The sequence below is a fragment of the Meleagris gallopavo genome, chromosome 3, assembly GCF_000146605.3.
Source record: "Meleagris gallopavo isolate NT-WF06-2002-E0010 breed Aviagen turkey brand Nicholas breeding stock chromosome 3, Turkey_5.1, whole genome shotgun sequence".
NCBI classification, from domain to species: domain Eukaryota; kingdom Metazoa; phylum Chordata; class Aves; order Galliformes; family Phasianidae; genus Meleagris; species Meleagris gallopavo.
Genome location: NC_015013.2, coordinates 60,770,413 through 60,793,118, shown reverse-complemented (window position 1 = coordinate 60,793,118; position 22,706 = coordinate 60,770,413). Strand labels below are relative to the sequence as shown.

The following is a 22,706-nucleotide window of genomic DNA, read 5'->3' as shown; positions in this document are numbered from 1 at the left end:
GAGCTTCACAGTTTATGATACTACATGAGGCATACAATTTTTTGGTTGCTATTGTTTGCCTTAAGATGTTGAGCTCTTGATCAGCAGTCATGAATGGATTAACACCTTTTACAAGCTATTTCTAAAAGCTACCTGTTGCTTCAATATTAAAACACTTGGTTATAGTTAGAAAAGTTAAAAAAGCTCAGAATTTCATGTGTGAAACTCATTTGCCCTTGAAGTTATAAGAATCAAATCTTTATATTAAAATGAATTTTTTTGGTTGTTGTTTTAATGAGGACAGAAATGGGCATTGAATATATTTCCACAAAAGAACCTGTTTTGGAGAAACTCCCACAACCACAACAGATGAGGTTCAGCACCAAGGAAATACATTTGCTGACTGAAAAATATTTTGTCATAAACATTTTTATAAGCAGTGTGTGTTGGATTCTGCTTTCCAAAGCTGCTGCCAATTAAGGGCTATTAATGCACAACATTTCCTGGCCCTAGAATTGGATATAGCTGTGTTTTGCATACCCTGCTGCAGGTGCTGAATATGTTTACTGAAGCCAAGAGGGTTCTGTGGCTCTGCCTGCCCTGGTAGGTGGAGCATGATCAGGACAAGGGCTGGAGCACTAACTCATGACTATATGTAGTGTTTAAGTATTACACTTGTCCTTGGCACAGTTTAGGCTTATGCCAAACAACATTTTCTGAGACAAAGCCTTGGTGTGTTCTGGACAACACCACAGGTTAGGGGCCGCTCTCAGCGGGCAGGCTAGATTAAACCACATTGTTTTGGGAAGGAAGAAAGTGAGTTTGGCCAGATGGCCAGGAGCCATTACGACATTTGCCTTTAGGGTTCCCTAGTCTGTTTTATTTATCAGCGTAGACATCACCTGTAAAGTCTCATATGTTTGCTGCAGTGGGATGCCTGTTAGTAACTAAGACAAAAATATCCTGATTCCTTTGAAGCTTTTATATGCATTGACCTGAATCTCTCATTTTTTTTCAGGGACTTTGTTAAAGAAAAAAAAAAAGACAACATATGAATTAAATCAATTTGATATCTCATCTCTCAAGTGTTCTGATAGTCTGTCAGCTAATCCTGGTTGCTCTCCTTCCCAGGGCACCTTGGAGACACACAAGAGCTTGCTCCAGGCTAAATTAATTATTCTAGTGGTGGTGGCAGCTGCATGATCCCAGCTGCCTTCTTTCCTGGCCACATGATAGCAGTAGGGCTCCAAGAAAAAGGGCCACAGACTCCATGAATTAATCTAGTTGTAGGGATCCACTCCACACTGTTTGTGTTCTTAGGACAAACCTTGAGCGTATACAATGTGGTGAGTGGGAGGACCATAAAAGGTCCCAGGAAGTACTAGCCCTGCTCTGTGTATGATTAGGTCTGATCATATGTCTGCTGGTATTTGCAGAGAAAGAAACAGTTCATTAAGCCAGAAAAGCTGTATGCCATTTGTGTTGTACATTGCATTGTACAATGTGCCCTGGACTACTGGCCAAGTGTAGTTTTATTCCTTTTGAGCTCATTTATGCAAGAGCAAATATTTGACTTTGCAGTGTCTGAGATTTTCACTCATAGAATTGTAAAGATTGGAAAAGACCTCTAAGATCACCAACTCCAACTGTTGACCCATCAACACCACGTCGACTACATCATGTGCCTATATCTCTCCTGAAAACTTCAAAGGATCACTCCACCACTCCCCTGGGCAGCCCAGTGTAGTAGCTGACTACTCTCTCAGAGAAGAAATTTTTCCTAATATGCAACCTGAACCTCCCCTGGTGCAAAGCCGTTACTTCTCATCCAATCACTGTTATCTGGGAGAAGAGGCTGACCCCTACCGCGCACTACAATGTTCTTTCAAGTCATTCTAGAGAGCTATAATGTCTCCCCTGAGTCTCCTTTTCTTCAGACTAAACAGCCCCAGCTCCATCAGCCACTCCCATTAAGTCTTGTGCTCCAGACCCTTCACAGCTTCGTTGCCCTTCTCTGAACATGCTTCAAGACCTCCATGTCTTTCTTGTAGTGAGGGGTCCAAAAGTGAACACAGTACTTGAGATGTGGCCTCACTGAGTACAGAGGAAAAATCACCTCCCCGCTCCTGAAGGCTGCACTGTTTCTGATATAAGCCAGGATGCCATTGGCTTTCTTGTCCACCTGGGTACACTTCTGCCTCATGTTCAACTGGCTGTTGACTAATATCCCCAGATCCTTTTCCTCCTCACAGCCTTCCAGCCACTCCACCCCAGGCCTGTAGCGTTGCCTGTGGTTGTTGTGACTGAAGTGCAGGACCCAGCACTTGGTCTTATTGAACCTCATACAATTGGTTTCAGCCCAGCTATCCAGCTTGTCCAGATCCCTCTGTAGGGCCTTGCTACTCTCAGGCGGAGTAACACTTCTCCCCAGCTTGGTGTCATCTGCAAACTTACTGAAGGTGCACTTAATCCTCTAGTACAGATCATCATTAATGATATTAAATAGGGCTGGCCCCAGAACAGGCCCCTGGCGAACATCACTAATGACTGCCCACCAGCGGTATTTAACTGCACTCACCAACACTTCTAGGCTTGTCTGTCCAGACAGTTTTTAACCCAGCAAAGAGTACACCTACCCAAGTCATGGGCTGCCAGCTTCTCCAGGAGAGCACTGTAGAGACATACTTACTTGTATGACTTGTCTGTTAGATCAGACAGAAATTATTTGACCCTGGAAGAGTTCATTCACAGAGATTCCTAACTTAATACATGTGTAGTCACCTAGTTCTAAGTAGATGCTCAACCACTGCCTAACCCTGCCAGCGCTCTGGGAGCCTTGGCATGAGCCTTTAAAGGGATAATTCCTAGTGGCCATCATTTCTTTTATTTGGTATGTTCCTTTTCAAGCAAGGGACCTGAGAACTACAAACTCCTCTGTGTCCAAACTGTAGCAAGATTCACAAACTGTAGCTGTGTTTTTCTTCTTGGCAAGTCCTTATATAATATTTCAGGACATCTTTACCAGCTTGAATCATAAGCAAAACCTGGTGACCCATTTCAAATGTTCAGTAGCCCGGTGCATGGTGCACTCAAGCAAAATGTGCAGTCTTACTTTCTTTTCCCACTTGCTTTGGAACACAGATTTGAAGTCACATCTTATCCTCCCAACAGAAAATGTTCTACCAGATCAAGAATGAACAGGCTATCACACAAGAGCATACTCTAAAATCCCTCATCTCCTGTCAGTGAAGCTAATCTACTTAATATAAAATACTTAAAAATATTCATAGTAAATATTCAGACCCCATTGCTTAATGACTATGGCTGTTCCCTGGAAGACTGGGTTTATAATCACTACCCTAATGAATAAACATCTGAGATTTACAGATAGTGGACAATGGCAAACAGAAAGTACTCCTTTTAGAATAGGGTACATTATCTGTGATTATTTACTCAAGAAATTATTAGAGCTTTCTTTACCTCCACAGGGGTAAATTTTGACTAGAAACCCCTGTCAAAAAGGAGGAAATTATACTTGCAGTGCAGAGATACCGTAGTGATAACATTTGATACAAAACTAAAAAAGAGCCTAAGACAAAATCTTTAAGCCAGTTTCAGTATTGTTGTAGCCTACAGGAAAGATCTTCAACCAAAACTGCAAAGTTAGACTGACAGTAGTGCTTTTGGATGATTGCTCCTATTCATCAGACTTCCAGTCCTTAGTCACATCAGGATGAAGAGGGTTACATTGTTCTTTCTGTAATGTAAGCATAGAAAAAAAAAAAAAAGTTGTCCTATTTGCTTATTATCAAATTTGAACAGTTCACTTTGGAAATACTAAGCATTACCTCAGCTGAACTCTCCTTTTTAGGCAGTAACTGGCTCAGTTTGCCTTCCATGGGATGCTGGAATCAATATAGAAAATTAGATGGGAAAATATGTGTTAATCTATTAATTTAATCTTCATTTTCAAATCATTATGATAAAATATATATATTGAGATTCCAATAAATTGGAAAACTGGACTTTTTGTCTTTTCTCCTGCAACCAACTAAGAAATCCAGAAGTCAAAGTTTTGCCTTGTCACAAGCTATAAGTTATGGTGGCACAGCAATATCTTTTACTGTTCATATAAAAAAGAAAATTACTAACTTCATCCTTGCCTGATGATGCAGTGAGCTGCCTGAGGTCTCAGTGGTTTCACTTCATTTAACATGAGGAAGTAGAAAACTGACGTACAAAAATTCCCTTGAGCCATCATTCATAATTGTTAAAAAAAATCCACAAAAACAACAACAACAAAAAACAGACAACAACAAAACCAACATTTTGTAAGATTTTCTGATCTATCCACACATTGATTTCTATTCAGAGAGCATTTTTGTTCCACAAACAAAAGGTCTTCCACATTTGTTACATAACTTTCCATTTCAGTTTTCCTTTGTTTGTATTTTGATAATATATTCAAGTTTACCCTTTAGAGCCATTCTTAGTATTCTCTGAGATTGGCAATCTGCTTTCTCCAAATATTGTTGGGGTTGCTAACTTTAGTAATGAGGCTTTCTTGCCTTTTTTCAGTAAAATCATCCAAATATTTTAGCAAAGATATCATTGCTGTCGTGAACCCAGGCTCACAAATTCAGTGACAGAGAAGGCTGTAGGACTCTTCAGATGGAATTCTTGTAGGTAGACTTCATAGATTTGCAGTGTATAATTACAAAGCTTACAAGCCTCATACTTCAAGTATTGAATTTCTCTACATAGGATATATTTACAGGAATTGTTGACTGTGCCATGGAAGTTGAAGTGCATGTATGTAAGGCACCTAGAATTACTTAAAATAAGTTAAAGCAAATGCACAAATATAAATGATTTGTATGAAACACTGACATCAGTATCAGCATCTTCCATGAAGTACTGAATGTGTTAGATGATCAGAATGAAAACTGTGCCATGAAGGAGAACAGGGAAGTTCTTGGTAAGAGAAAGTGAACAAAGTTGGATGGATTTGGAAGATACCACTATAACTCTGAAGAGCCCATATTCCTTTTTATTTTTACTAGCTACTAAGAAATTTATGCTGTGCCTACTGATCATTTCAGTCAAAGTAAAAAAGTAACGAGAGTGGCCAAATACCAAAGAACAGATGAAACAGACAAGTGTGCTTACATATGCATTAGATGAGGAGAAAGTCAGGAAGATTTGATTTTCAAGCTTTTCCAAGGAAGCTACAAATGAATGCAAGTTCTAAATGGAGTTCATTAAAATAAAAAAAAAAAAAGGATGGGGGAAAATTATAACTGTTATTTGTTTGTAAGGAGGATTTAAATTAAACTAACCAATTTGTAGAGCTCTCACAGAAACAGTACGTATGCTTTTAAACTTTACATTAACGTGATGCATCAAAATCTTAGCTTTTAAGCAGGAAAAAAAATTCTCCCTTCATGGCTGTAAAGAATAAGCTGGAAAATGGGATCCCAGAAGGCTTAAGATAGAAAAGTGAGTCATGAGACATAAAAAAGTTAAAAATATAATTCTATTGATTTTTATAGCAACTTCTCAGCTCTTTGATGTCTGTATGAAAAATCTATGAACAGTTGTCACAGAGGGACCTTACTTATGGCAGGCAGTGCCTCTGTGTTCTTAAATTCAGTAGGAAAAGACCCTGAATTCAACATCATGGTAGCAGGTTGGCTTATGTCTTCCCTACCTCTCCGTACCCATGGAAAAGAAATTCAGGTGAAGAGCACTTGGGTAAATAAAGGTAGGATATGCCACTGTTACCATTTTCTAGAAATTAAATATTTAGTCACGTGGACAGTCAGTGCAAGACAAATGAACTTATGAATGACAACGCAACTGACCTGCACAGAGACCTCACTTACATTGGGATGAATCACACTTGAATGCTGGCCAGACTTTTTCACTAGTTGTTACTGCAGCCAAGATAATCAGGTCAGGCAAGCTGTATCTCTTTTAGGTGCTTCATGTCAGGTGAGAAAACTAATTACAGGCTATTAATCTTTATTCAACAGTAGTAACAGCTGGAAGGAAATTCCTCATGTGACTTCTAGGAAGCTAAATGCACAGTCTTGAGATTTTGACATAAAACAGACTAAAACAGTTCATTGTGCTGGGTATTTTATTAAAAACAGCAAACTATAATGTGATATATGCAAGATGAAGAAATTCAGAGAAGTCTACAGAGAAGCAGAGAGTCTGTCAGTAATATCTGTTTTAGTTACTTAAGCCCATGTTAGAAAATTTCATCTACCAAGCCAAATACTGCCAATTGGTATGGATAGTGCATTATCATTTTCTGGCATTAGTTTGCTAATTTGCTCAGTTACTGGTAACAGAGGAGTAAGGAATAAGATATTTTTCATATAAGGATGTGGCAGGACACTATCACCCCTGTATTTTACCTGTAAACTTTTGACAAATCCAGAAACATTTTTGAAAGACCCAACTATAGCGAATTTGGCAAAAGGCAGTTCCTCACAAAAAAAAATCACTTGGCAGCCTAATTCCTAGTCCCATTACCAGTATATGGGACACTATGAATATCAAAGGAAAGCTTCTTTCCCCAGGGTCAAAACCGTATATTTTTTTGCATAGTCTGGATCACATGGCTGTTTTCATTTGACTTCTCCCAGTAAATCCCAGTCTGTCATCCTGAAGAAGATACTAGCTAGGAAGTTGCCAGCCCAGAGGGTGAAAGTGGGCAAAATGACAAGCAAATGTGAAAAAAGTCTCACAAAGAGAGGTGTCAGGCAATCTCAGGGTGGAATGCCTGTCACTTTTATCTACAGCTAGCAAATGCAAACAGCACACAGAAGTCCTACAATCATTGATTATCTGTTTCAGATGTTTGAGAAGGTAACTTCCAAATGCATGATGTGGCCATGACTTACATAAAAATGCTCTAAATATATTGCTGCAAGCATGATCTGATGTCCAGAGATCATATTTAATAAAGCGCTGTGTATCACCTCAGGATGGTTGTCTCAGGAGATGATAAAATACTCAGTGTCTTACAGATGGCTCCCATTCAGAGTAGCAATTGCTAATTGAATCTATTTAGTTATCAAGGACAATCAAAGCCATGTTTTCTGAATTGGTAGGCACCAAACAGAAAGAGAAAAGCTCTTTGCACATGGCTTCAAGCCCCATTCACACTGGGCTTGCTGTTTGCTTGAGCTTCATTTCAAGTTCTAGTGGTAACCTTTGCATTTTTAACCCTGTTGCGAGGGTTCTGGGGATATGTGAAAGCCTGTGCCCTCCACTGCTATTTCTGTAGCACTAATCAGACCTCTCTACATCACAGATGCAGGAAATACTTTTCTGCTTGTAAATTTGTGGCACTTGCATTGACCACAGAGAAAACGGATAAAGTTGCGCAAAAAAAGCAGATATGTAGGTCTGGGATTTTCTAATAAATACATACATATATTAAATATTAAATACATGCATACGCATATACCTTGTGTGTCTCTGAGTTATAATATTTGAGACAGCGGGCTCTCAAGCTTCTTCCATGTGCCTATATGCTACCTTGTGGTAAAGACTATGATTTTACTCTCATTCTACAAAATGGAAAAAAGTTTTAATGCAATAAATTGTATCTTTAAAATTAGGTTCAAGATAAAATGATGAGCAGTGGCACATAGCTGCCAGATTCTCCCTGTCAGCTCCAGATCACGTGCCATAGCCTGGAGAGCACTGGGCCCTAGGTGTCTAGGTCCTGCCTGTTTCATTAAGCACTATGAAGCTGGCTGTCAGCTATTAGCATGCAGAATATTAGCAGCACCATACCTGTCAGAGAGAAAAAAGAGCCTTCAAACAGCTATATCACTGTAATCCATTCATCGTTTTATTGAACTGAAGCTTGATAGGGGGTTTCTCAAATGCATGTGATGCCCCATGCTGTTAAGAGTTTTGTATTTTGATCTCAGATCATGCTGAAAGATTTGTGCCAGCTCCCTTTTGGTTGTATATCTGAAGTTGTTCAAAGGCAGAGGTTATTTCTTCCAGGGCTGAGTGTAATTTGCACTCACCATGTTGCCCCAGAGACACCTGTTTTGTGGTTTGGGGCATCTGAGAGGGAGTAGGAGTGGGGATGGAAACTCATCCTTCCATTTTGCTGAGCCTGTGCCACCAGAGGCATGCCTTGCACTCCTGTGATTCTCTTTCTGTTGTCTTTTTAGTCTGGGCCTGGGACACAGTGCAGTGAAATCAGCCTATAGTGAAGGTGAAGAATGAGGCCAAGATGCAGATTAGAGAGGTTCCACTTGATGACAAGCTGTTGTATGTTCTTTGCAGGGGTGAAATAGTTTCATGATAAGAATGGTTTGCATGTAAGAATTAAACGAAATGTGCAAATATTCTTTGGTATCTTTCTGAAAGCTTCAGTGCCATTCAGCTACCAGTCCCCTCTTTCCACCTCCCCTCCATCTCTGTCCTACTTAAACCATTGGTTGAAGTTCCTAGAGCTCTTTAGAGGCCTTGGCAGAGGCTAAATCTGCTTGAATGCCTGATTGAATTTCTGTATGGAAATTTGGAAGACTGGCAGGAGACATTTCTGTGGATATTCTCTTTGTTCACTCCTTCTCATATCCTAGAACACAGTAGAACCTTAAGTGCGTAGAGGTCATGTAAAAGTGTCTTTATGCTGCCTCAGAGTTCAAATTTCTTGTCTTCTGCATCTATGGCTTGCATCTGCAGTTGCATCTTCTATGTCCAGGTGCACAGGCAGAGTTTTCTCACCTCTGAGAGATGATAAAAGCTAGCTCGATTGGTCTTTATGTAGTTCATTAGAAAATACAAAATTTCTGGAGGAATCTAAAGATGCAAGAAGTTGGATCTCATGTATTCTTCTAAATAGTGTATGCCTGATTTTAGTAGTTGGCTAGTGATTTGTTAAAAAATGTTGCAATATTCTTCCCAGTATTGACTGAAAAAATTGTAAGGCCAAGAAAATATCAAAAATTATTGATAAAAGCAGAGGGCTATGAAGAGCAAGATCCTTATGGAGCATGCCAGTAGAATATATACTCAGTATTTCCTTCACGGTCTGAAGGGGCCATCAACCTTTGGTAAGATCTTTTGATGTGAAAGTGATCCTTATTCTGCATTATAAACCAAAAGTTTCCTGGACTATAGTTCTTTTTTTTGTGTGTGTGTGTGCATTCTATGTATTTGATTTACCATGTAAACATTTTTTCCATCTCAATTTTTCTTTTTCTTAAGTAGTTTCATTCTCAATATTTTGGAAATACCTATATTTACAGAAATACAAGGTCTGTATGGGAATACATCTGTAACCAAGAAGTTGGATTTGCTAAATGTTTTTCAGAATCTCACATTGTCTCACAGTAATGTCTGAGGATTTTGCAGCTTTTCTGCGCAGCAAACACAGCATGAGCTAGAAGCTGTCTGAAAATCTGATGAATAACTGGGTGAAACATCAGTCCTTGCAAAGAGTGGCCTCCAAAAATTCCACCAAGATGTCTAGCAGGAAGACTGTGAGGAAAATAATCAGATTTCACGTGTCATTTGTGACCCTGTAACTCTTTGGGATAGCACGGAGCCACAGAAATGCAGGTTTTCCAAGGTAAAAAACAGATTCACTGAAAACCATTTTAGAAGAATATTTTCTTGCTTTTTTTTTTTTTTTTTTTTTAAACTTCGTTATTTTTGAGGATATGATGTGTCCTGACAAGTAGCTGAGGTGCTGTTGTGATAGCACAACAGTAGTCCAATGTTCTGGCAAACTAGTAAAAGCAGAGATTCAAAAATGTCAAAAATTAAGACCAATGGTAAAATGAATTTCCATGTTTTTGATCTACCATACAGATGCGAAATTTTATCAAAAGGAGAAAGGAGGCAAATGTGGTTAGGATATAGACCGGAAAGATGATAAAATTAATCTGCCAACATTTTAAAAATGATATTTTCAGCAATTTAGACAAACAGAGCTTGTTTCACTTGAACTTGGGTATGTATCTCAGATAATCAATAAAGACAAAACTAAATATTGGAACTCAGACTGTTTGTGAGGAGACCATATGGAAAGTAATCAGTCAGCTATTACAGCCATTTGTTGTCACAAACACATTTTGCAGTTGTACTTCATGTGAAATTTTAATGTTGAAACTCCAAGATTTAACATTCTTGATCTGAGTACTGGGAAAAGGGGAGTCAGAACAAGTCTTTGTTAAACCATAAATGCAGTCATCTGGAGCAGCTGTTTTGGTGTGAGAGCATAATATTCATGAAAGGGACTGTGTGGTGGGATGATCTTTTCTAACACACAAGTGTACAAGTACGTGTAAGCACAGGGGGATGTCCATCCCATTTCTAGATTCAGAAATCACTTGCAGATTCAATTGGACAGGAAAATATTTAAATGCATCCATGCTCAGTACAATTTTTTCTGTGCAGTTTTATGTACCTTGGCCTTTGTCAGCATTTGTATCTATGTTGATGCCTCACCTAAAAGATTTTTCTGTTTCAAAGCAAGAAAAGAGCAAAGCAAAGAGCAAATCATTAGTATCTTTGTGACAGTTGCATACAAAGTCCACAAATTAAAAATCTTTTTAAGAACAAAAGTAACCTGAACATGAATTTCTCTGCAGAATGATTTTTTATTACTTGTAATGTCCAAAGGCAGTAGTTCACATTCTGAACTAATGGTCTGTGAAATGTCATTTAAAAATAAAAGATGTGTTTGAGTCAGAGGAATAACATCTTTGACTGTCCTATGTTTTTTTCCCCAATGTTTTGAAAGTCATTTAATTTTTTCTTCTTTTTTTTGGAAAGATACTTGATCTTGTTCTAAAAAAGGACAGACTTAATTACAGGCCATAGCTTTTTTGTCTCAATTTGCACGATTTTGACAACAGTGCTTTAAATGGAGGGACACAAGTGCAGCTTAATTGAAATTCTGATGATGTTTTTTGCACTAATTGATACCCATGTTGGCAGACTGAGCTCAGCGACCCAGGAATGAATGGACAGGAAGAATGAGACTATCAGCTTAGCCTTGCAGGTGGTCTTTCCTGATCAAGATTAAAGAACATTGGCAGGACGCTGCAGGAGAGCCAGCACCGTTGATACCCTATGCTATTCTCATTTTGTGTTTAAGCACAGGATTTTAGTGTTCAGGCTGAGATTTTCAGTCTGGTTCCATTTGCAGTAGTAGTAATAATAATAAAAATATCTAAAAGTAGACTGAGAATGACTTAATTACAATGTATAAGGAGGCTGGCAAAGAGAAAACACTAGGTAGAGCAGAGGCCTTTAATCTAGGAGGAAAAAAAGGATTGTTTAGAAGTAATAATTGACCTTGGAATGAATTGAGATTGGTATGAAATACAGATTAATAATGCAATAGAAGTGCGTGTTAACTACTTTGAAACAAACCTTCAGGGCTATGGCAGATTCTGTATCCTGAAAAGACTTCAGATAGATGCTGGCTGCCTAACACAGGATCTTGGGCTCAACACACATAAAACTTGCAGGATATAGCTTGGCCTAGAATACTCAGGAGAGCAGAATAGTCAATCCTGTGTCCTAAAGGCTATTAATCCAGCTAATACTTGCTTCTTATACAGTTTTTTTTATCAGTTAAACTCAAAGAACTTAAAAATGCAGATCTGTAGTAGTATTCCCATTATACACAGACACGGACTGTATCTCAGTGAGGTTAAATCACTTGTCAGAAGGCATTTAAGAAGTTAACAGCAGTAACAGGAATATACAGACTGTCAAATTCTGCTTTATCAAATGGGCATGGTGATTGGTGGAAAAAAAATATCATGAAGTTACTTTCATTTCATGTTTTTTTTGTTTTTTTTTTTTTAAAAGGAAAGGAATAATATCTGGCAATTAAAAATAAACAATGCCAAAGCACTAGTTTGAACTATTATAATCTTTTCTCCCACTGTTTTTGGGATGCATGTAGGACTCACTTAAAGATAAGTTAGTAAGTGAAGAAATATAGCCCAAGCCCTATTTTAGTAACTTCAGAATCCTTTCTTATAGAAAGCTATTCTTGGAGGAAGTCTTATCCCATTTGGCAAATGTTTGCATGAGGAACTCTTTTTTTTTTTTTTTAAATTAAAGAGCATAACAATAAATGGCCTAGGGTTAGGGCAGCAACTGCAGCAGTTTACCTTGATAGGAAGAGAGGCTTTGTTGGAACTGCAGGGCTAAAAAAGCTGACAGGGCACTTAATCTGGCTTTGTGATAATTGAAAATGAGATGGCCTATTGGCCTGGGATGTGCATTTGGTTTTTATGGAGCTGCATCAAATCAGATCTTAAGGTGGAACCTATAAATGTCTTTTGTATGATTGTGCCAGACTATTTCTTGCTGCTATTCATTTCATAAGGCAGAACAAGGGCTTCCATAAACTCTGGCCCAAAACCTGACAAATTTCTGTCAAGGACAAACTATGTAAGATAGTATGTAAACAGACGTGCATGAGATAATAAATATATGTGTATAAGCATTTTCAAATGTAGTGAGTGTTGTTTATATCAAATTAAATATCTCTACTGCATGGGCAATATAACTGCCAAGATTTTTGTACTTGACAGGCTGTGCCAACATTTAAATTCAGATACTCCAAAATCCTGCAAGGAGAAAGAGAAAAAAAGCCATTTTGAATGAATATGGAGTACAGCGTGTCCTCCGTAACACAGTGAAATGTTCTCTGGTAACTAAATGTGATCAGCTAGCAGTTCTGAATGCAGTATCACATTCATCACTGATGTTTATTAATATTATATTTCTAGGGCAATAAATCCAAGTTATTGTTAAAATGATATTGTTCGCATGAACTAAGGTTCATTGACCTAGAATTAGGTTTAAGAATAAGCTCTTTTCCTAAGACTGAGTGTCTTGCATGCACGTAGGCTGATGTACATTTTCACAAAGGTGCATTGGTATAAATTTGAATTTAAATCTCCCTACTGTACCTGCTGATCATAGATAGCTGCGCTTTTTTAAAACACAATTAAATCCCATTGTTATCAATTGTCTGCAGCTTGAAGAGCTCACAGAAAGGCACAGCACTACCAGAGCTCAGCAGATACTACTGCTCAGTTTGATTTTTCTGGTAGATCGAAAATGGTCACAGTGCTGGGTCTGGTTTGCTCTTGGGTCTACTCTTGTCAGGAGGTTGAGTGTGAGACAGCATTGTAAATGTCACTGGCCAGAGAAGAGAAAAAGGGAAGCAAGTTTTGGCCAGCTGGATACAGGGGAATGCAGTGGAGGCAGAGGAAACTGACAACATAAGTTGCTCCTATGGCATGGTTTGGAGAAACCAGGACATTTGTCTGAAGGACTGGTCAGCTGGACATTGTGTGTGATCAGCAGAGATTGAGAGAAAGAAGATATAGAAGAATATAGACAGGATTTAGGAAGTTTCTTGAGTGTTCATAAACTGGAGTTTGTGTACTGCAGATAAACTTGTCATGTAGGACAATAGCAATGTGATTATGTCACATGAATATTTGATTACAATTAGAATGGATTCGTTCTACATTTCATGTTTAAAATATGCTGCTACCTGCCGTACTTGTGGGTGGGAGCTGTTTCCATTTAAATTTAGAAGGTGCAAGAACATGCAAATGCAGCAGCACAATCATATCATCATTCTGATTCAAAAGTCAATGGCGCTCTGAGAACCATGTAGTGGCTCATACATCAACAGGATGGTGAACAGGAATATAAAGTATGCTGGTGGGCTATTACACAAGCTGAACCTGATTCTTCTCTCGTGCACTGTTAAAACACAGGAGTAGCAGCATTAGAATCAGTTCTGTTATATCGGTGCCTATGAAGGAAGAGTCGAGCTTTCTGTGTGTCAAATTCTTTGATCATCTCAGTCTGGAATGGAAAGCCATCTAAAATGCTTTCGAAGCTGCATTCACCTAAAACATACAGCTGAACCAACGCTTCAAAAATGATATTTTCTTGTGTTCTTTGAAGCACTTAGTCAGCTAAATCATTTGAAATGCGTTATTAGAGAGGCAGTCAGTGTCACTGCCAGAGCCAGCACTCCTTTAGAACATCCATTACAAGCCTTGTTTTGAGAATTTTCTGTAGCAACTCAACCATTTTAATTTGCTCTGGACTGAGGCACAGTAAGTTCACAGCCCTTGTAGATTTCCACCAAACGGTGAAGGAAAAACTACTTAGCTATTTTTGTTTGTTCCTCTCCTAGACTTAAAATTTAGACTTTTTTTTTAATATTCTAGGCTGAATATGGATATATATTCGAAAAGATGTACAATCTCTTTATTTCTTATTTTGAATGTTGAAAAGAAGGTTAAAATAGCAAACACTACATTTGAACAATTATATATAATTTTCATTTGTGAACTAGCTACATATTTTCATCTACTACTTCCCCAACCTAGAAATCTCACTACAATATTTTATCTACAGGTGAGCCCTGATATCCCATTCTCAGTTTTGACTTTAAAGATAAATGTCTAGATGTCTGTTTGTACCTGAACTCTTCATATACAGTCATTCCTCATCTTCTGAAGACATGCTGAAGTTCCATCATTTGTGTTTTGCAGATGGTGAAACTGTGAGTGGATAGTTTTGGAATTTTCTTTCTAAATTCTATGAGATCTGGATGTGAAAACATTCTTCTTGGATCAAAACCAAATGCCCTGATGATAATGACAAGAACCAAAGTAGGCCCATACTTGGTGTGAAGGATAGAAGACATTTTCATACACCATTTTTTCAGTGGGACTCTTTTGAGACAGTTACAGTTTTCTTAAGAAGCATAGCTTCTTATTGCACTAAGTGCACAGAGGCATCAAGAAAAGAGGTATTTATGATACCCATGAAGAACATCACAGCTGCTTCTCATGTTTTAAATGGAGCAAAAAGATTTGTGTACATCTTACAGTCAGAAGGCATTTACTCTATGTTCACTGATTTATTTTATGATCTTTTATAAAAAAAAACAACAAAACAAACCATCAAAAAACAGGAAATAACATTTATAGAAAGACCCTGAATATAGGAGAGTGATAACTTTCTCTTCACCGCTTTCTCGGTGCGTATTTTCTTTTTGAATCACATTTTTGACATCTTTGTGATGTCTGTGGGTTACATGCTAAAAACTGTCCTAGTTTTGCAACCTCTTTTTTTGGTTCACCAGCAATCATACTCTCAGTCTTACGTGGTAAGGCCTATAATTGGTCACCAATGAGAAACATTACTCATGCAGGGTGCCAGAAGTGTACTGGTCTGTGGGCATCTATGTATTGCTGACTGGTGTTATTGCACTGTAATAAGTTGGTTAACAGCTGTAGCTTTGTCTGCAGTCATGGTGATTTCTCCTGCCCTGACCCCTCAGTCAAAAGCAACTATCCTTGCCTTGAGTACTCTTCAACATATGTGCTTAACTATGGCATGGTCTTTGGTATTTTTCCTGGTGTGTATATTGTTTGATTGATTGATATTTTATTTTAATAATATTAAAAGTCTAGTATGCCATGTATACTTCATATTATAGAAAGTGTTTCAGTTTGATTAAGTTTTGCTAGAATTTAGGCATAAATGTTGAAATTTCCCCTCTTGGGTATTTGCCTTAACAGATTTCTTTCATTCTCTCATTCTCTCTTTCTCTTGAGATTCCTTTCAAAAAAAGTTTTGATTGTTTTCAGTAAGTGTTCTTGAAAAGCAGCAAAAATAATATTATTTTAAATACATGAGAGACAGCAAAGGAAATTTCTGGTACTTTTCTCTTTGATGCATTCCAGCTCAGTCCAAAGCATTTAGCAGAAAGGAATTGTCTGTGCTCCCTTCTGCTGGTCTCTTTTGCCAGCCTTGTTTGGCCAAGTCAGATGCCTTTGGGAAACAGCTGTTTGGGCACTCACAGACAGTCATAAAGAAAAGTGATTTCATCAGTAAGAATGCTAAGAAGGAGTGTGATAATGCTGTCTGTAGCCTAAGTCGAGGTTTATTCCAAGTTGCTGTTATGTCTGCAGTGGACAAGACTGGAACTCAAAAGAATTTGTCCCCGTGTGCTCTCAGAAAGTACACATAGCATGAAGAAGGTATCTAGCACCTGGGACAGAGTTTTGGATAAGGGCTGAATTTCTTGTAAGAGAGTCAGAAGCATTATCCAAGGACATGACTATCCAACTTTTTGTCTTGCCTGGGCTGCACAGAAGAGGAATTGTCTAGGAGCACGTCTGCAAAGGTTGCTCCAGAAGTAATGCTTCGTAATTATTTCCACATAAATTACATCCACTACAAAGAACACAGTAACACTATTTAATAAGCAAATTCTCAGCTACAACACATCCATTTTCAGCACAGTCACCACTATTAGCTACGCATTTTTTGCCAGCAATGAGCAAGCTCCTACACGTCACGCCTTTAACAATCTGCACCAGCAGAGGTGACCCACTCTCCCCACTGCTGAAACACACCACTCACTGCTTCACTGTGCTCACATCCACTGTTTAGTCTCCATAAGCATTCACCTAGCATCAGTGAATCTGCCATTTTTTCCACATGGAGGAATTAACTCCCACATCTTTTCTTCATACATACTTCCATATCAGATGCCATTGTGTCAGACTGCTCCTGTGATGCCATCTGTCATATGGCAAAAAAATGTAATGGAATATTGTTGGGAAGGTTCAACCTCCACTGCCATATTGCCAAAAGCCGATTCTGATATCATGGACTAACATCATAAAGCAGGAGATGCTTCTTTCAGAGCAGCCCTCATAAAATATGTAATATGGTTAATTTATATAAGTAACAAAACTTATTTTAATTTTGAATGTTTATTATTAAAACATACAAAAAAGAGTAACGAAAGCATAAGACTAGTGGGACACTTCACCTTGTTTTTGTGAAACTAATGCTTGGGTCTAGCTTGATGGCAGTGGCTGCAATTCTTAGTGAGTTTTCAGGGAGTTCATCAGAGATTTTTGAAGAAGTTTACTCTACTTCATCTTTGAAAATAGTCATTCATGAATGTAAAGTACTTCCAAAATGTGGTGACACAAATAAAGTGTGACTGTGAAGTGAAGGGTATTTCTCTCTGGTAAAGGTCTGATAAAAAAGATATGACCAAATTTTTTATTGTAACTTTATACATTTGATTTGAAAATTCACAAATAATGCATTTATGCTGGCTGAAAATGGAGTCACAAATAAACAAACAAACAAAAAAAAACCTGAAGATTTTTTCAGTAATCTTGAAATCTATTCTCAAATTCCCTTTCCAAAATGAAAAGCACAGCTGCCTAATTTTTTTTTTATTTTTTATTTTTATTTTTATTTTTTGCTATTCACAGGACACTGTTTAGCCAATGCGTCAAAATGCATAAATTTATTTGCTATAACTTGAGCTGGCACTGCACTGTGTCCTCCCTGTGCCCTTGTTTCAGCCCAAATGGGGCTCATAGCACACTGATGTTCTATTGGTGATGAGGGGCTGGGCCAGGCTGCTTGGTGGGATGAGCCTCTGCCATAATGGTGCAGGGCAGCAAGTGGCTGCACTGCAGCCTATGAGTTGGACCCTCCCCTAGGCACAGCTAAGGAGGCAAAAACACACTTATGTAATGAACGTAGTGTGTGTCTTGTAAAGTCTAATGCAAAATATTTTTAGCTTCAGAATTGCTGATGTAACCAATACTTAAACTGCTGTTTTTTTTCTTTTTTCTTTTTTATAATAATAATTATTTTTTTATTTTATTTTCTACGCTTATTTTTCAGCTCCACGTATCAGCAGCAATATCTAATTTCTTGTTTTCTCTAAGTAACTTTAGAATCATCTTAAAACATGAAAAGTGCCTCAATTTGTTACCTTATCAGGATTTGGACACGTTATGTGCAATTCCTAATATGTTGTTGTGCTGACTCAGTAAAATTTGACTTCATGTGTACCGCTTGACCTTTGCAGAAATTTGTTGTGGAATTTTTAAGTTCGTGTATTGGGGAGTTAAGCCATGAGACCAGCTTCTTAGAATATGTAGATACTTAGAATACATACTTAGAAAGTATCATCCTAACAAAATCCACAAAAAAGGATTTTGTTTTTCTCCACACAGTTTCAATAATTCTTAATGAAGTGATTTCAGAGACTGCATCTTGCCTTGCTTGGAAACTGAAATATGTAGAAGTGATATTTCCCATTCTGCTATTGATAGTCCGTGTACATAATTTACTGAGATTAATTCCAGAGCTAAAAAGCACTGAAATCAGTTTTTCTAGTGTTCTGCTTCTTTATACTTCAGTTTCTCTGCAATTGTCATCTAATTAGCTGTTAAATAAATAAACACGTAATAAGTAAGTATGAAATGCTGGGAGCCAGATTCCTACTACGTAGAGCAATGTAGATTCAGTGCACTCTACCCTGGGGTGATTACTGTAGGTGCATACTGATATAAGTCAGGAAAAATAAAATGGTGACAATCCGTAAATTTCTTATCTGTGAGTTGTGTTTGTTCAAGTTTATGTCTGCATGTATATATATATATAAAAGCACCTTTGGGTGAAACTGTGAGTTATCTTTTACTGATGAATACAATAAATCCAAAGTATTTATTTGATATATTTTTTTCAATTTGCTGTTTAGCAGCTGACTTAAGCACATTTCAAATACAGCTATGTAATATAGACAATTATAATTTTTCAAACTCATCATAATCTAACAGTGTCATCTTTAACATATGATGAGTGTATTTTATTAACATCTATTCTTTTTATAAGGATGTCTGATTGAAAGCTGCATTTTTTTAAAATCCATAACATTTTAAAAAGAATCATATAAAACTTAGAAAAATTCAAAAATAGGTTATTCTTGGATAAAAGTATACTCTCTTCTGCCAGTCGTTTTCTGTCTTGAATAATATTTTGTAATCTTCCGCTGACAACTGACTCTAAAAGATGTCTAATCTGTCCTTAGACATGACATATAGCTGCAGTTTGGTATAATATGTGTTTCTGCTGCAAAAGGCATTTAAAATAGTTTCTGCATTCTAATTTAAATGTAGTGTGTACTTTCTTCATTTTGGGAGAAGGAAAAAAAGGCAATTCAGAGTTCCGCTGCTGGGGGCTGTCTGTTAATCTTCTTCCATTGTTTTATTTACATAGATTTATGAAATCCCTGTAGAATTATGTTTGTTTGTGTGTAGTGCTGCTACTTTGATATGAAGAGGAAGCAGTGTCCTCGTACACAAATTCATCAAAATGTTTATTCAATTTCAGGCTCATTTGTTTAATCTTTCTGAAAACAATAGGAATATAAAAAGCTGATCATCAGAACTTTTGTTTTGACCAAACTCTAAAAATAAGGTTGATTGTTTTTTTTTTAATTTGGAAGTTTTATTTCTGGTCTGCTCTGACAGAAGGGTGATAGGTTTCTATCTCTTAGTCTAATTAATAGCTTTAATCTTTTTTAATGGTTAACCAGTCTCCCTTTGGTTGCAAGGCAGAGAAGAGATAAAGGCACATAAGGCAGAAGGTTAATCCTTGTATTTTATTTCTTAATTTCTGCTATAGAGATTTCCTTTCCATCATTTTTGTTTACTTTTAAGCACTCTTCAGATGCTTTGGATGAAGAAAAGAACAACAAAAAGTTTGATTAGGGCTATCATTCAAGATTAGCCAGACATTAAAATTTTTGGAATTTAATAAGAAATAATTGTTAGCTGAACAAAAGGACTAATCTGCTTCTACATCCATTTTGATTATAATGTCCGAGAAGGAAACAAAAATAATACTTTTATGCAGATGATTTTGCTCATCTAGTGCTTTCTGCCTTGCATTATTCCAGAACAGACGGTATGTGAAACACATGAACAAAAATAATCACAAATAGAATACATTAGATGGCTGGATTAGGAAATACTGTATGCATTTTCATTGTTTACCATCAGTGTCTTAGGTCACTTCTTCATGTACAAAGTCTAATGCTAATGTTAGGTTAACTTAAGTATGGAATGAAAAAGGCTCAGAACATGAATGACATTTCATTTAACACGCTCTCACCTTAGAAGCATGGAGTGAGACTTTTGTTTTAGTAAATTCTAAAGTCATTTAAAGGACACTGAGAAATAAACCTTTTGTAGGCAGAATATGGGAATTTTTACCACTGATAGTGGTGCAGGTCAGGATGTCCCCTTTTCACTTTTGGAAAAAAGAGGAATAGCCAAGCTGTTTTGTCTTGATAGTCTACAAACGTAGATTGGAGACTGACACTACAAACTAGAAGTTGTAAATACTAGCAAAAAGAGTTTGGTGATAAATTTTGCCTTTTCTTGACTTTTCCATTTAGAATTTTAATGTGTTTAAGTGAGCTGTAGATGTAGGAGTATTCTGCAAATAAGATTAGAAGCTCTGATGTAACCCTTTCAAAGAGATTAAAAGATTTAGGATTTAGGCTCAGACATGTACATGTCCTCAAAAGAGACTTTAAAAAAAATGGATTTGTTGTTTTTATTTTCTTTTGTATACAAAGAGATGCTGCCTTGTTCACTAAGTGGTGTTGGAATGTTGCAGAAACTTGAATGAATGCCTTTCTTTTTGCCATTGAAATTATATGGAATATATTCTGAAGAAGAAATCTTAACTACAACACTTATAAATGTAAAAAGACAAACAAGAACAGACAGAATGAATATTTTTTTAAAGTCATGCCTTTTGTACTCAGTGCATTTGCTGGGTGCGAGCTTACAAGTGCTGACATTGCCATGGCAGTATCTGCAGTATTAGTTTTGTATTCTGCAGGGTGAAGCTGGGCCCAGCCAATTTCTTGCCTACTGGGGCCACGTACTGCCCGCACACCCAGAAGTGACACACTGTGCAGCCCTGGGAGTTGCTGCAATGAGTTTCACCCCAATTACTGCTTCTCCTTTTTCACTCAATGAAGAGCCCTTTGGATGATACTGTGATTTTTAGAGGTGATACTTTGGGAGACTGACATGATGTTTCCTTCTAGTTAACAGCAATGCAGAACAGTTTTCAGATTAACAGAAGTGATTGAGAAATGAATTCTTCTTGTGAATCACTACATGCTACATAGATGAAATAAGCAAACATATGCAGTAATATTGCTGCTGGAATATAGGCAAAACAAGGATTGAAAAGAAAAGTGATGCCCTTTGGTCTCCATTTTGGAAAAATATATAGATTCTGAGACACATAAGCCTTTCATGTCCCATATAAAATATCATTGAATGTTTTATACTATGGAGATTAATGAACTATACGCTGTCTTTAAAAGTTGGGATTTTACCAAAATATCCTGGAACATATGAGGTCCTTCTACCAATGTTTATAAAGTTGTTGAACTTTGGGCTCCCCAGCTTCTTAAAGTTTAAGTAAATGCATAATTGCTTTCCTGAAAGGATAGAAAGTGTTCAGATCTAGCATAAAAAATCCTCAATTATTAATTATTCTTGTTCATGCGGCTTATTTTTACTTAAATGGAAAAAACATTATTACAAAAATTTTGCTTTTTATTTGTTGATATGACTAATAGTAAATGGAGGAAAATGGTGGAATGACTGAAAATGTTTAGTTTCGTCCTCTATTTTGTAGTATTTGTTTTCAAGGAAGCTCTAAATCACTAAAGCAGAACAAGAGACAAGTGGATATTATAAATAAAACTAGGAGAAAGGGTTTTCATTCCCCCTTCCACAATTTTTGGAAAAAGAAGTAGCATTTTAGCTGAAAAGAGCAACACGTCCAAACAGTCCAAGATGCTTGGTGTCAAAGGACACTGTTGTTCTGGATTAGCCCAGAACTGTGAACCGAGGAACTCTTGAGTTCCTGATAGAATGCCAGTCACATAGTAGCAATGCTAATACCATAGAGCCTGGGATATGTGGGACCAACAAGACTGAAATGGACCTTAAGGGCTAGGGCTTCCCAACAGTGTGGTGAGGAGCAGGCTGTGGACAGGAAATCAGGAGGATGTGTTTTGGAGCTGCCTTTGGCAGATCTGCCAATTTTGCCTGCTGAAGTGTGAAATTCAATTAAATCTAATTGTGTTTTATTTTTGTAATGCGTTTTCTAATATGCTCTTTTTTGAAAAATTCTATGAAACATTTTGTGTTGAAAAAGGTGAAAAGAGTCAACAAATCCTTCAGTTGTCATTGTAAGGCATTTTCCAGTTGTCATTTTCCTTTGTGCTCCATCCATTTCCATTTGTTGGCTTATACCTCAACAGTATCATCTCTACAGGGGGGTATCATCTCTTTGGGGGTTGGTCTCGATGATCTCTAGAGGTCCCTTCCAACCCCTACAATTCTGTGATTCTGTGATTCTGTGATACAGCAGGCAGTGTTACAATGAGACACCTATAAGAAACACCTAATTTATTATTGGAGCAGCTAGGTACTGTAGTAATACAAATAATTATCACTAAGTGGCCTTTAATGAGGGATTTAAAAGAGAAGAGCATATTGCCTTTATAGACTAGTTCATTAGACATGAGTGTGTGTTAAAAAGTCCATCTTAATTTAGTGCTTCATAAATAAGTGTGTCTTTTCATAGTGCAAAGAAACAATGACTCTTCTCATATTGGCCTCACTTCATTATCAGGAAGATATTGGCAAAATATAGAAAGCAGAAGAATAAGAGTCATGCAATGATTTTTGACCTAATGATGTCCTTAGAATTGCTTTCCTAAATATTTTTTTAAGAAAGGTTCTTTTGTATTTGAAAGG

At 37.3% G+C, this 22,706-nt stretch overlaps 1 long non-coding RNA gene across 2 annotated transcripts; it reads right to left on the bottom strand.

Moving 5' to 3' along the window:
- Window positions 1-2,919: 2,919 nt before the first annotated feature.
- LOC104910358 lies at window positions 2,920-5,949 on the bottom strand. Of its 2 annotated transcripts, none has more exons than XR_002113747.1 (3): window positions 5,844-5,949; window positions 3,828-3,884; window positions 2,920-3,736 (listed from the first exon to the last, which is right to left on the bottom strand). It is a non-coding gene; the product is annotated as an uncharacterized LOC104910358 (long non-coding RNA). The 2 variants fall into 2 exon arrangements; XR_793001.2 differs by having other exon boundaries at window positions 5,865-5,949.
- Window positions 5,950-22,706: the final 16,757 nt, after the last annotated feature.